We start from the raw sequence: 14198 nt of genomic DNA on the forward strand, positions 1-14198 counted from the left end.
TATATATATATATATATATATATATATATGAAGAAGAAAAGAAAAAAAAACAATAGGACAGGAACGGTAGGCACGTTTGTGCGCTTATGCACGCCCCTTATGGTCCTCTTAGGAATGGGGTGAGGTCAATAGTAGAAAGTTTTTGGTTAAAGCTTTTAGGATTATGAGAAGAGACCACAGAGTCAGGTAAAGTATTCCAAGCACTGATGATTCTGTTACAGAAGTCATATTTTCTGCAATCTAGATTGACATTAAGTTTAAATCTATTGGTTGCTCTAGTATTATTGCAATTAAAGCTGAAGTAGTCTTTAACAGGAAGGACATTACAATAGATGATTCTGTGAGTTAAACTTAGGTCTTGTCGAAGGTGACGGAGTTCCAAGTTTTCTAAGCCTAGGATTTCAAGTCTGGTGGGATAGGGTATTTTATTGTTTTCAGAGGAATGGAGAACTCTTCTTGTAAAATATTTCTGGACACGTTCAATTGTATTGATGTCAGAGATGTGGTGAGGGTTCCAAACAGGTGAGCTGTATTCTAGAATTGGTCTAGCAAATGTTTTATATGCTCTGGTTAGTAGTGTCTCCTTGATTAGTTTCCACCCATTGCTTCTTGTTCTACCCTCAAGTGCTTTGGAAAATAGTTTGACTCCCTCTTCTTTGTGGCAGCCCGAGATATTGGAACATTGCTATCATGTCACCCCTAGTCCTTTTTTTCATTAAACTAGATGTACCCAGTTCCTGCAACTGTTCTTCATATGTTTTAGCTTCCAGTCCCCTAATCATCTTTGTTGCTCTTCTCTGCACTCTTTCTAAATTCTTGGAGTTGAACTCCACACATCTTAACCCATTTGTTGAGCTTGGGAAATACTGGATTAGATATCAGAGAATGTAAACAGCTGTGAAGAAATTGTTTTAGATTCCCGTAAATCAAATCATGTATGTTGTTTCCATCATGTCTTTGCTAATAGAGCAAAAGTCCCTGAAAACAAAATTTGCCCCCTCAAAAAAAGAAAAGAAAAGAAAAAGAAAAAAAGAAACCACAATGGAATTACTAAAGAAATCCAAGTTACTAAAATAAATAAATAATCCTGTTGCATCATTGAACACAAAAAGAATGATCATAAAAGACATTCCAAATGAATTAGAGTTTAATTTGGCCAAATATTATACCATATTTAAGTTCCCCTTAAATAGTATAGTGAAATTTTAATCTTTTAATGTTAGTGATGGTGGAGAACTGTGGTTCTTCAAATGCTACTGCATTTTCATCAGTTTATACTATTGGCAGTGGTTGATATGGAGGAAGCCCATCACATCTAGAAGATCACAAATCCGTAGACATATGTCAGGTCATGATGATGCTCTGAGAGAGACAAGATACCACAACAATTCTGATACTGCTTGCTTAATTTCCTAATGTGGATACCCTACATGTAGGGTACAGAAATGTGATCCTATTGTTGTACAAAGGAAATGAGTTCTTAGATAAGTGGAATTGATTGAAGCAAGTTGATATACATAGTTATAAGGGCAAATTCTGTTATCTCATCCCATAGGTTTGCAATGGATAATATTTTCCTTTTTGTTGCTGGCATTCCTAAACACTCCTGATTCATGGGAGATGTTTCCCTTCCTGTTTTAATATTTTATTGCTATATTGCCTTTTGAGTGTCTGGTGGAAAACAAGCACACTGAAATAATCGGAAGCTCACTTGTTTATAGTATTATCTACAAATGTATATACATTAGTGACTTGAGATTCGTTACCAATGAATATGTAAGATTAAGGCAGTCCTTGAGATACCACCACAGTTCAGCCCCAAATTTCAAGACAGTTGTTAAGTGAGCTTTGTCCCATTTTTGCAGCCTTTCTTGCCACAGCTGTTAAGCAAATCACTGCAGTTGTTAAATGAATCATGTGGTCATCGAGTGAATCTGTTGTCCCCTCCCATTGACTTTGCTTGTTTCTAAACTCCCTGGGAAGGTTACAAATGGCAATCACGTGACTGAGTGACAGTAAAACTGTCGTAAATACATGCCAGTTGCCAGATAGCAATAGCACTTAGACTTATATTCCACTTTACAGTGCTTTACAGCCCTCTCTAAGCAGTTTACAGAATTAGCATATTTCCCCCAACAATTAGGGTCCTCAGAAGGATGGAAGGCTGAGTCAACCTTGAGCCTGGTGAAATTTGAACTGCCAAATTGCAGGCAGCTGGCAGGCAGCAGGAGTAGCCTGCAGTACTCCACTCAAACCACCGTGCCACCACGGCTCCAAATGCCTACATTTTGATCACATGACTGTAAGGATGCTGTAAGTTGTAAGTGGAGTGCTATCTGTACACCATCTGTTAGTTTCTCTCACTTTTCTAAAATATATAAATATGAATGCATCCAGTGGTGGGATTTAGCCAGTTCACACCACTTCGGGAGAACCGGTTGTTAACTTTCTGAGCAGTTTGATGAACTGGTTGTTGGAAGAAATCATTAGGGCAGAGAACCAGTTGTTAAATTATTTGAATCCCACCACTGAATGCATCCCTTTGTTGGGTGGGGCCCACCTCTCACTATTCTAGTCCTACCAGTGAGTGCTATCTAATAACCCATTGCAATAAGTCTTGATTATTAGCTCTGGGTTTGATTCCACAGCTGTAAGGATGTAACAATATCTTATACGGTCAGGAAGAATCCAGAAAATAAATCAACAGCAATTTAGTGAACCAGTGAATCAACAGAATCTCTAAACAGCCCTTCTTTCTGTTTTCCTGATCTAAAAGATTTGAAATAAGGAAAGTTGTGAGCATCCTCAAATGTACCATGCTCAATAATGGAGCTAGAACAAAGACCAAAACAAAAACACCCCAAAGATAGGAAAATGATTTGATATAAAGAACACTTTCAACTCAGCACAAATAAAAAGAAGAAAAAAGAAGAAAAAAGGAGGGGCTTGTGTAGGAGCACAATTGACAGGTGTAGATTTTTTTAGGATGGATTCCTGATGGAGGCTCAAAATTGGCAGATTTTATCTTAATCACAGAAAGAGCATAAAAAAAGGCTTTAATGTTCCTTTTAGCTGCTGGGAGGGAACCCAACTAGCCTGCCAGCCAACAGATGCAATTCAAAACTACACAGACCCAGGCTGGTTGTAAAAATGCAGATGATGATGATGCTATCCTTACGGAAAGGCACTCAGACAAAATGCAGATCTACCCTGTTAATTGCAATGCATTTCAAGGCAAAAACAAGTCAGCTAAACAGATGCATTATATCGAATTAAGCATTCCCAAGCTACATAGTGCCAGACATGCTTGGTAGCAAATCCATGCTTATCACTGCCATTAGCCCTACAAGCTTTAGTAATAAGCTTTGAGGCCCAGCTTTAACCAAATACTGATTTGGTTACTGAAGTTCCCAGACAGGCTTATGCTTTGTAAAAAGTATATTTCTGGAAGGCTGGGTGGGGCATCTGATTAATTCGATCCCTTTGAGCATGAGCTGATAGAATAAGGCAGCTGTGCTCTCCGCCTTTGACACTGCTAACTAAGAAAGACAATATGTTGATAACAATTTATTAGGCTAGGCTTTGATTGCTCAGTACAGTCTACATTTCTAGACAGAACTGCAGCCAGTGGTGAAATGTTACCGGTTCTCATCGGTTTGGGCAAACCGGTAGTGATAAAAGCTACCAGTTCGTCTGAACTGGTATTTCTGATGCTCAGCTTTGCCACGCAATTTATATTAGCTAAAAAGCAGGAAATCCTGCTTTCTAGCGAATCTAAATCACGTGGCACAGCTGTTTTCCCCCTTGCTGTTCTACTTACCTTGTTATGCCTCCTTTTTCCACTGTGCATGCACCCACATGTAATGTGCTTTTGGCATGCACTATGCATGTGTGTACGCACCACGTGCATTTGGCACGCACCATGCATGCGCCGGCAGCAAACCGGTGGCAATCCACGGAGGATTTCACCACTGACTGCAGCCCACATTCAATGGCATGCTAAAATCTTGAAGCATAGGACTTCTGCCCAACCATATGTTCTTAAGATGGGCTGAGTTGCCCTCTTCATTAGTAAAAACTACGGAAGTTTTGGGAGAGTTTACTGATTCTCCAAGTCACACATTCACATTTTTCCTTCTGATTGGAAATATTTTTTCCATTCTTCTTCTTCCCATTCAATCAATCAAAGCTTATTAGTTGACTGACTATACAAGCTAAGCAAATATAATTAAAACCATTAATAAGAAGCTGCCATCAGAGTTCTTGTGCTAATGATAACATTTAGAAACTCAGCCACTTCCACAGTAATATTAGAATCATCCAGATAGAAAATTCAGAGCTGATTATCACAGTAGCTTACCAAGACTGGAGCAAACATGGCAATAATAGTCTTGTCTTAAGGGCCATAGAAGAGTTTAGGGCCACTGTCATTTTTCTAATCATCAAAACTACAAATCCTGAATATATTTTCATTACATTTTCTAGTCAGTTGTAAAAGTAGATATTGTTTTCTTTCTAACCAAAGAAGTTAATTTAGACATCTCTTTAAGTCCCATTATTACTCTGTTGTGGGTATTATCAAAAGTTTCCATTTTTGAACACAATTTTGTATAAAAACAAAGTCCAAAGACTTTTTTTCCAGTTGTTTATCTCATTAGTCTCCAAAGAAAGGTCTCTGCTTTCAATTGCATTTTAACCTTTAAAAAACTTTTGTATTAATGCATGTATTTGTATCCAAATTGTTTTAGCTTTTTTCCATGTCCACCAGGCATGATGAAATGTTCCTTTATATATGCCACCTTTGTTTCTTAAAACCCCAAAACATCCTCACGATCCAAAAAGGGTTACGTTGGGCTCAATCGACTAGATTAGGGCTCTGTTGTGGCCTGCCAGATTCGGACAGTGAGGAGGTTGGGGAGGAACATGGGCTAGTCCTGGAGTCTGGGGAAGGCTCTGATGAGGGATCTGCATCAGAGGCAGAGTGGGGGCCAGGGCCGTATGCCAGTTATCAGTTGCCTTCAGAGGCAGACATCAGTGAGGCAGACAAACAGCTGGAGCCTGTTCCCAAGAGTGTGCATGCATAGATTTGCCAGACAAAGGGAACAGTTAAAGAACAAGGGTTGACTTGGGAGTAAGGCCACAGATGGATGATGAATGGCCCCTCCCAGAGGGAATAAAAGAGGAGTGAAAGGAGAGTGAAGTTTCCAGGGGACAATTAGTTCACTTAATTGGTTCGTGACTCTCAGAGACTTCTTGCCAAGTTTTGAAGATATTGGCCTGGCAGCTCTCCAAGCCAAATAAGGTCTATGACTGACTCTCCTTTGAAAGACTTTGTTGGATGTGAATGAGAGGAATTCACAGTAACTTAATAAAAAGGGCTTTTTGTGGGGACAAGGAGTCTGCTTCATGTTCTTGGGAAGCCTAGGTCAGAACACTAAGGGTGCAAAAGAGACCTTGCAAACTTCACCAGCCAATAAATTAGAGTTTTTGTATCTTTCATTCATCTGTTCATCAAGGCTGAAGCATAACATTATATGAAGCCCAACTAAAGTGGTAGTTAGTGGATGGATGGAATACCATGAAATGTAATTTTAGACTGGATTTAAAAAACAACAACCCAAAGTAAGCAATTCTTTTTTTTTATTGTTGCTAAAAAACTATATGGAAAAAAAAATCAGAGAAAAAACCTTCCTTCTAAAGTAGTCTTCATTCCTTGCAACAAAATATTATTTGCTCAATGACATCAAAGCAGCAAACAAAGATTTAGCAACATGTCTGCTGCTATTTGAAAGCCACTGCTTTCAATTTGAAATTAACCATGGTTCCCATGTGCATCTAACTCATAGACATGGGCAGTTGTTTTAAACTCTAATGAGTTCAAATCAGAGGTGGCATTCAACCAGTTCAGATGGTTCTGCAGAAATCACACATGGGCCTGCCCACCAGCCCTGGCTCTATGCCATCCTATTTAAGCACATTTTTGAGGCTAGGCGCATATGCGGAAGGCCAGGCACATGCGTGGAAGGCCGGCACCCACACGAACCAGGTGCATACACGCATGAAGGGTAGTAAGATAATCTGAAACCCACTGCTGGTTCAAATAAAGCATGATCACATTCTGTTTTTGTTTTATCCTGCTTAAACTAACTGAACCAAGTTTCCCCAATTTAGATGTAATGGAATTGACAGGTAGACCATGCTGGGGCTCAGGCATCTATCGACCAATTTTCTCCTTTCCAGCATTGGCTGACTCTTCATGCTAAGATATAACATGGTTTCCTTATTAGAAGGAAAAGGACCCTCTCACTGTTATTTCTGTTTTATTGCTTAGCATTATTAAAGTTAGGGTTGAATCAAACCCTGGTTTTACCAGGATCAGTGATCTGAAACTGTATGAGACACTGAGAATCACGATCAGGATTCACTGTCGATAGGATCAGCTAAACAAATGTTTTAAAATACCACTTTACAGAGATTTTTTAAAAACAGAGATTTGTTTAATTCATCAGACATTGAAATTCTTCTGTAGTTTCCACAGAAAACAATTATTTACAAAATTGGTTGCCAGCTGTACTGACATCCTCTTCAAACAGTATTGCATCTATGCATAAAATCTTCATTTTGGATTTCTTTGTTTTGAATCCTGTGTTCTTCAGATGTAGGGAATTTTTACTTGCAGTGTGCAAGTAACCTATGAATTCCTAATGAGATTTTGTCTAGTCTCGCACAAGGAACTGTTGTACCTGGAATGCTTGTTTTAAAAAGGCTATAAGCATATTACAGATCTGATGGCATATTTTTCTTCACAGCCCTCCCCCCAATTTTTTTCTATTTCTTTTTTTTTTTACTATAAAACAGATGTTTCTTTTCTTAAAACAGAGAATCGCATGACTTGGTAAGATATTACCTTTGGATAACTGCACAGTGTTAGAAATATATTAGAGAGAAAGTAGATTTCTTTTCAAGCTAAATAACAGTTTCAAAGCAAAGCAATTTGCTGGTAATATCCATACAATACAATGGAAGCAAAACATAATAATCTTTCTGAGTGCTTTGCTCTGAAGAAATAGGATTACAGTAATAAACGGACATCTGCAAGTCCAAATGTGCTTATGATTGCTGAGTTTCACTGAAATCAGTGGCCAGTTAAGATAATAGGCACAGTTCTGCCAGCTTTGAAAAAGGAAGAAGAAGAAAAAACTGGCAGGACTGCTAACTTCTTGTACAACAAGTCACAAATATTTATTTTCAAGGATCACTTTAAATCAGTCCTCATGGTCACTCAGAGTGAGCTATCATGTGAACGGGCTCTGAAATTGTGCTGAAAAGTGAAGGTGGCCATCTTTATTTTTTTTAAAAAAAGTCCCTCAGGTTTATTGGCCTTTTATTCTGCCAATCCTCTTATCCAACTGTGTCAGCAGATACAATGAGACATGCTACTACTTCTCATTTCTCACTTTGAATCCCACTAATCTGTCTGTCTGTCTGTCTGTCTGTCTGTCTGTCTGTCTATCTATCTATCTATCTATCTATCTATCTATCTATCTATCTATCTATCTATCTATCTATCTATCTATCTATCTATCCACCCATCCACCCATCTCTCTCTCTCTCGCTCTCTCTCTCTCCCTCCCTCCCTCCCTCCCTCCCTCCCTCTCCCTCCCTATATCTATATAACTATTTAAAAACACTCTGTGGATACTAGAGATCAAACAAGTGGAAGTTATTTATCCAAGTTCCTTTAATTACGATAGCTGGAACTCAATTGAACAGATAATATCAAGAAGTTCTGTAAAACTAATATCATCCTGCAATCCGGTTGATTGACTATTGTCATAACTAAGACAAAATATAGACGTACTTTCTTAAAGCAGTTGAACAGCCATACTGTAATTAACCTAATTGTAAGTATATACAGTAGTTCTCTAACTCTTGCTAGACACAGTCTATTATCCATGAAACTAGTGTGTAAGTTTAGATCTGTGAATCAAATGTCAAAATAGTTTGTGAACAGAAAGGAAATAGAAGAGACAAACCTGCATACAAAGATTCCTTTTCTCTAGAGAGCCAACATCAGAGGAATCTGACAAGTTTGATCTCCCTTTATTTTTCCAGTTTACAAATTTCAAAAGATTTGCATGAAAAATGTACAGACATTTTTTTTGTTGGATGCTGTTCTTTGTAGGATATGTGGTTTTCTTTTTCTTTTTTCTTCTTTTTGAAGCTCATTAAGACTACATTGATTTCTAAAGCTAATTAAGAATTTTAAGAATATAACATTTTAAAGCAGTGGAATATTTTTGAGAAAATGGAATCAATGGAACTATACCAAATTGCAAAACAATGCACACATACCAAAATCAGCTTTATCAGGTTTTTTTTAGTTATAGTACACTTATTTATGTCCCTAAACAAAGTTAAAAAAAACCATGATGACATCCTGAATGGCCAGTTGGATGTCCTTGACTCAGTCATTCTTTCTCAGCCCAACTCACATCACAGGGTTGTTGTTGTGGGGAAAAATAGGAGGAGAAAAATGTGCTGGATATGTTTGCTGTGTTGTGTCATTTGTAAGAATAATAGACTTGTGATAAAAATAAATAAAATAAATGATATGCATAGAGCCCTAAAGGAGTCCTAGAGGAGATCAACCCTGACTGCTCTTTAGAAGGTCAGATCCTGAAGAGGAAACTCAAATACTTTGGCCACCTAATGAGAAGGAAGGACTCAATGGAGAAGAGCCTAATGCTGGGAACGATTGAGGGCAAAAGAAGAATGGGACGGCAGAGAATGAGGTGGCTGGATAGAGTCACTGAAGCAGTAGGCATTTTTTTTTAATTTGCATTTATATCCCACCCTTCTCTGAAGACTCAGGGAGGCTTTTACTATGTCAAGCAATAGTCTTCATCCATACAAAGTCAACTTATTGGCCCCAACAATCTGGGTCCTCATTTTACCTATCTTATAAAGGATGGAAGGCTGAGTCAACCTTGGGCCTGGTGGGACTTGAACCTGCATTAATTGCACGCAGCTGCTGTTAATAACAGACTGTCTTAGCAGTCTGAGCCACCAGAGCTTAAATGGACTCCAGAGGATGGTAGAGGACAGGAAGGCCTGAAGGAACATTGTGCATGGGATTGCAATGGGTCAGACATGACTTCACAACTAACAACAACAATGCATAGAGGGGAAAATATCTTTAATTTTATAGTCAAGTAAGCTACCACAAGTAGAAAAAATAGGGACCACCTTTGGTGGGAAGGGAACAGTGTTCCATGCACCTCTGGCATTTATTTATTTATTTATTTATCGTATTTGTATACCGCCCTATCTCCCTAGGGACTCAGAGCGGTTCACAGGCAAATAAAAAAGTACATATAAATACAGCATAAAATATCAATTAAAAAACTTATTCTACACAGCCAAATAATTAAAAAGAACAATATAAATAATAAAACCCATTAAAACCAATATAAATTTAAAATCTAGTCCAGTCCTGCGCAGATGAATAAATATGTTTTAAGCTCGCGGCGGAAGGTTCGGAGATCCGGAAGTTGACGAAGTCCTGGGGGGAGTTCGTTCCAGAGGGTGGGAGCCCCCACAGAGAAGGCCCTTCCCCTGGGTGTTGCCAAACGACACTGTCTAGCAGACGGCACCCTGAGGAGTCCCTCTCTGTGAGAGCGCACGGGTCGGTGAGAGGTATTCGGTAGCAGCAGGCGGTCCCGTAAGTTGCCTGGCCCTATGCCATGGAGCGCTTTAAAGATAGTTACCAAAACCTTGAAGCGCACCCAGAAGGCCACAGGTAGCCAGTGCAGTCTGCGCAGGAGAGGTGTCACATGGGAGCCACGAGGGGCTCCCTCTATCACCCATGCAGCCGCATTCTGAACTAACTGAAGCCTCCGGATGCCCTTCAAGGGGAGCCCCATGTAGAGAGCATTGCAGTAATCCAGACGAGATGTCACGAGGGCGTGAGTGACCATGCATAGGGCATCCCGGTCTAGAAAGGGGCGCAACTGGCAAACCAGGCGAACCTGGTAAAAAGCTCTCCTGGAGACGGCCGTCAAATTATCTTCAAAAGACAGCCGTTCATCCAGGAGGATGCCCAAGTTGCGCACCCTCTCCATCGGTGCCAATGACTCGCCCCCAACAGTCAGCCGCGGACTCAGCTGACTGTACCGGGATGCCGGCATCCACAGCCACTCTGTCTTGGAGGGATTGAGCTTGAGCCTGTTTCTCCTGGATCAATCCGGAGCTCTGTTATCAGCTAAAAAGGCCTTCAGGAAAGGGCTTTAGGAAAGGCCTCTGTCGCCAATAACAGACCTCCAGATCGATCAGGAGCTGTGTTAGTGGCTACAGAGGCCTTCAGGAAAACCTTGCCGGCTGCTGAAGAAATGGATCAAGGTATACAAGGCATGGCTGCAACTATCCAAAAATAAGTAGTAGGGCAGCTCTACCACTCCCAACCCCACCATGGCTTAATTTTTACCCCTGCGCTCTGGAATGGGCGGGGTCATAATTAGTGCTTATTTTCGGGTAGGGCTGATATTGGGTACACGTGTAAAAATCAACCTAGGACTTACTTTTGGAGGTTCGTATTTTCGGGGAAACACAATAAATACCTGTGATTTATTTGTCATTATTCTGGTACTAGTTTCAAACTAGACTCACAGTTTTCCCTGACTGATAAAACTGATGCAATTCTGTTAGACGTTCTAGATTAGAGACATCATGTAGCATAATGAGAATTGAAGGCTGATTTACACTAATGGAACTGACTGAACTATATACTACTACTACCTTATTCATGCCTGCTCAGATGTAGTTTATTTCAGTTCATTGAGGCTTAAAATCAGATTAATGGTTATAACACTCATCCTCATATGAAAGTCAACTCAATAACACTAGTGGAACTGATACTAAATCCATACGTGAGGAGCAAGGGGATATTTTGCACACTGAAGTATTCTTTAACATTTCCATATAGGTGGTTGAGTTTATCTGTCTGTTTATAGAAGAAAAAAAACTGACTGGAAAAATCCATCTAGTTATAAAGGGATAGGAAGAGGGAAACAGATGATTGATGTAAGGGCAGCAGAAGACAGTTGGTTTGTTTGGATGAGCTGGAAGGGAACTGAGCAGTTTTACCAAAGAAATGGAAATAAGGACAATTTTGGGGGAAAGGCACTTCCATTTCATCACATCCAGTTACTAAAAAACCTAAGTCAACCTATGATGACCTTGGAACAACAGAGCGAACCAATAAAGGCAAAGAAATATGTGAATTTTCACCAATGAGCTCATAAAAGTGGTATCATCAACATGATCTTTATTTAATAACCCCATAATCCCTTGTGGGGTGGAGTATGGGCAACTGAATGGAGCTAGCAGGGTGTTTACTGGCCGGATGCCCTTTCTGACACCAATGTTGAGATTTGTTCAGCGGATATATTCCCATATCTGGGATAAATATCCCAGATATTTATATATAGAGAAAAATATCTGCCTCTACCTAGGATCGAATTCACAACCTCTAGCTCTAGGCCACTGCATCATTCCAGATAATAAAAGTGGTATAGGTAAAGGTAACGGTTCCCCTCACCAATATATGCTAGTCATTCCCAACTCTAGGGGGCGGTGCTCATCTCCGTTTCAAAGCCGAAGAACCAGTGCTGTCAGAAGACGTCTCCATGGTCATGTGGCCAGCATGACTCAATGCCAAAGGCACATGGAACACTGTTACCTTCCCACCAAAGGTGGTCCCTATTTTTCTACTTGCATTTTTATGTGCTTTCGAACTGCTAGGTTGGCAGAGCTCACCCCGTTACATGGCACTAGGGATTCAAACCGCTGAACTGCCGACCTTTCGATTAACAAGCTCAGCGTCTTACCCACTAAGCCATTGCGTCCCTGTAAAAGTGGTATAGAACAAGACAAATAACTACCTAAAACCTTTGCAGAGATTTACAGCACTTCAGAAGTTAGTTTTCCTACAATTCCATATCTACCACAGTGAAGGGAGTTGTAGAGTGACTCAGAACCTGAATACAGCTAAAATGGGGAGGATCTAGCCCAGGGGTGTCAAACTCATGATGTTACATTGTCATCACGTGACTTATCATGACTTTTTTCTCCTTGGTTAAAATGGGAGTGGGCGTGGCCAGCATCTGGCCCATGGGCTGCGAGTTTGACAGCCCTGAACTATAATAATAATAACAGAGTTGGAAGGGACCTTGGGGGCCTTCTAGTCCAACCCCCTGCCCAGGCAGGAAACCCTACACCCTTTCAGACAAATGGTTATCCAACATTTTCTTAATTTTTTTCAGTTATTGGAGCATTCACAACTTCTGCAGGCAAGTTGTTCCACTTATTAATTGTTCTGTCAGGAAATTTCTCCTTAGTTCTAAGTTGCTTCTCTCCTTGATTAATTTCCACCCATTGCTTCTTGTTCTACCCTCAGGTGCTTTGGAGAATAGTTTGACTCCCTCTTCTTTGTGGCAACCCCTGAGATATTGGAACATATGCTATCATGTCTCCCCTAATCCTTCTTTTCATTAAACTATACATACTGAGTTCTTGCAACCGTTCTTCGTATGTTTTAGCCTCCAGTCCCCTAATCATCTTTGTTGCTCTAGCCCCTATTCTATTTGGAAGTTCCTGGGGGGAAAAAACTGTGGGAAGCAGATTTATTCCTGGAAGCAAGAATAAAAGCAGATTTTCTTAAATGTGAAGCAAGCGCTCCCTCAATCCCTCTAAATCTAAGCTGTGTGAAGAAAAATGCTTTATCAGGTTCATTATTGAATAAATATGGTCCAACTATGATTCAATAACTATTTCAGCTCTTACCAGTTTTATAAATCTGTACCCATTTTTTTTTAATGATAAGTTGCATTGACCTTATCTTGTTGCTCAGACTTAATGACATGGCTATGGAAGTTGGGTCTCTCTATATCTGACATACGCATCTGAAAGAAGCCATGGTGGTGTCAAAACAAAGTTGTGTGCCTTGATCATTTATAAAATAAACAGTGCTGCCCTATCACAAAAAAATATTTGTAGATGCAGATTTCTCAGCCACTGTTGTTGAGGAAATGAAGACTCATATCAAGGAGTTATCTACTCTATAAAAGTTTTAACATCGCCTTGGCTCAAGTCACTCATCTGGAACGAATATCATTTCTGAACATCCTTTACTTCCTTAGTGTTAAATTGACTACAGCAATTTTATTGAAAGCAGCTAAAGGGGAGAGATAGAGAATTTGATATCATTTCCTTTAAAAAGATAAGGTAAATACAGCGCACATACAACATATCCTATCAATCCATTGACTTCATTTGTAACCTTTTGAGGAAACTAATTTACTGTCTTCCTTCCTTCCTTCCTTCCTTCCTTCCTTCCTTCCTTCCTTCCTTCCTTCCTTCCTTCCTTCCTTCCTTCCTTCCTTCCATTCTTTTATACATGAGGAGTAAATTCAGATCCTTCTGTTATTAAACGATCAGTAGGGAGTCACTAAAATCTCTGTGTTGATTCAGACATAAACCATTTTTTCGAAAGAATGTGTTCTGAATTTTGAGAAAGTTCAAAAAGTTTATTTATTTATTTATTATTTATTTATTAAATTTTTATACCGCCCTTCTCCCAAAGGACTCAGGGCGGTGTACAGCCAAAGATAAAACACAGGATATATACAATTAAAACCTACATTTAAAACATAGCAAATTACAAAAAGGCTGAAAATTTAAATTTAAATTTAAAATTTTAAAATATTAATAAAACCCCAATTTAAAATCAAAACTACTTATGCCAGTCCCGCTTGAATAAATAAATGTGTTTTTAGCTCACGACGGAAGGTCCGAAGATCATGCACTTGACGTAGGCCAGGGGGAAGTTCATTCCAGAGCGTCGATGCTCCCACAGAGAAGGCCTTACTCCTGGGGGCCGCCAGCTGACACTGTTTGGCGGACGGCACCCTGAGGAGACCCTCTCTGTGAGAGCGTATGGGTCGGTGGGAGGCATAGGGTAACAGCAGGCGGTCTCATAAGTACCTGGGTCCTAAGCCATGGAGCGCTTTAAAGGTGGTAACCAAAATCTTGAAGCGCACCCTAAAGACCACAGGAAGCCAGTGCAGACTACGGAGCAGTGATGTTACGTGGGAGCCACGAGCGGCTCCCATTACTACTTGCACAGCCGCATTCTGGAT

The sequence above is a fragment of the Ahaetulla prasina genome, chromosome 7, assembly GCF_028640845.1.
Source record: "Ahaetulla prasina isolate Xishuangbanna chromosome 7, ASM2864084v1, whole genome shotgun sequence".
In the NCBI taxonomy this organism is placed as follows: domain Eukaryota; kingdom Metazoa; phylum Chordata; class Lepidosauria; order Squamata; family Colubridae; genus Ahaetulla; species Ahaetulla prasina.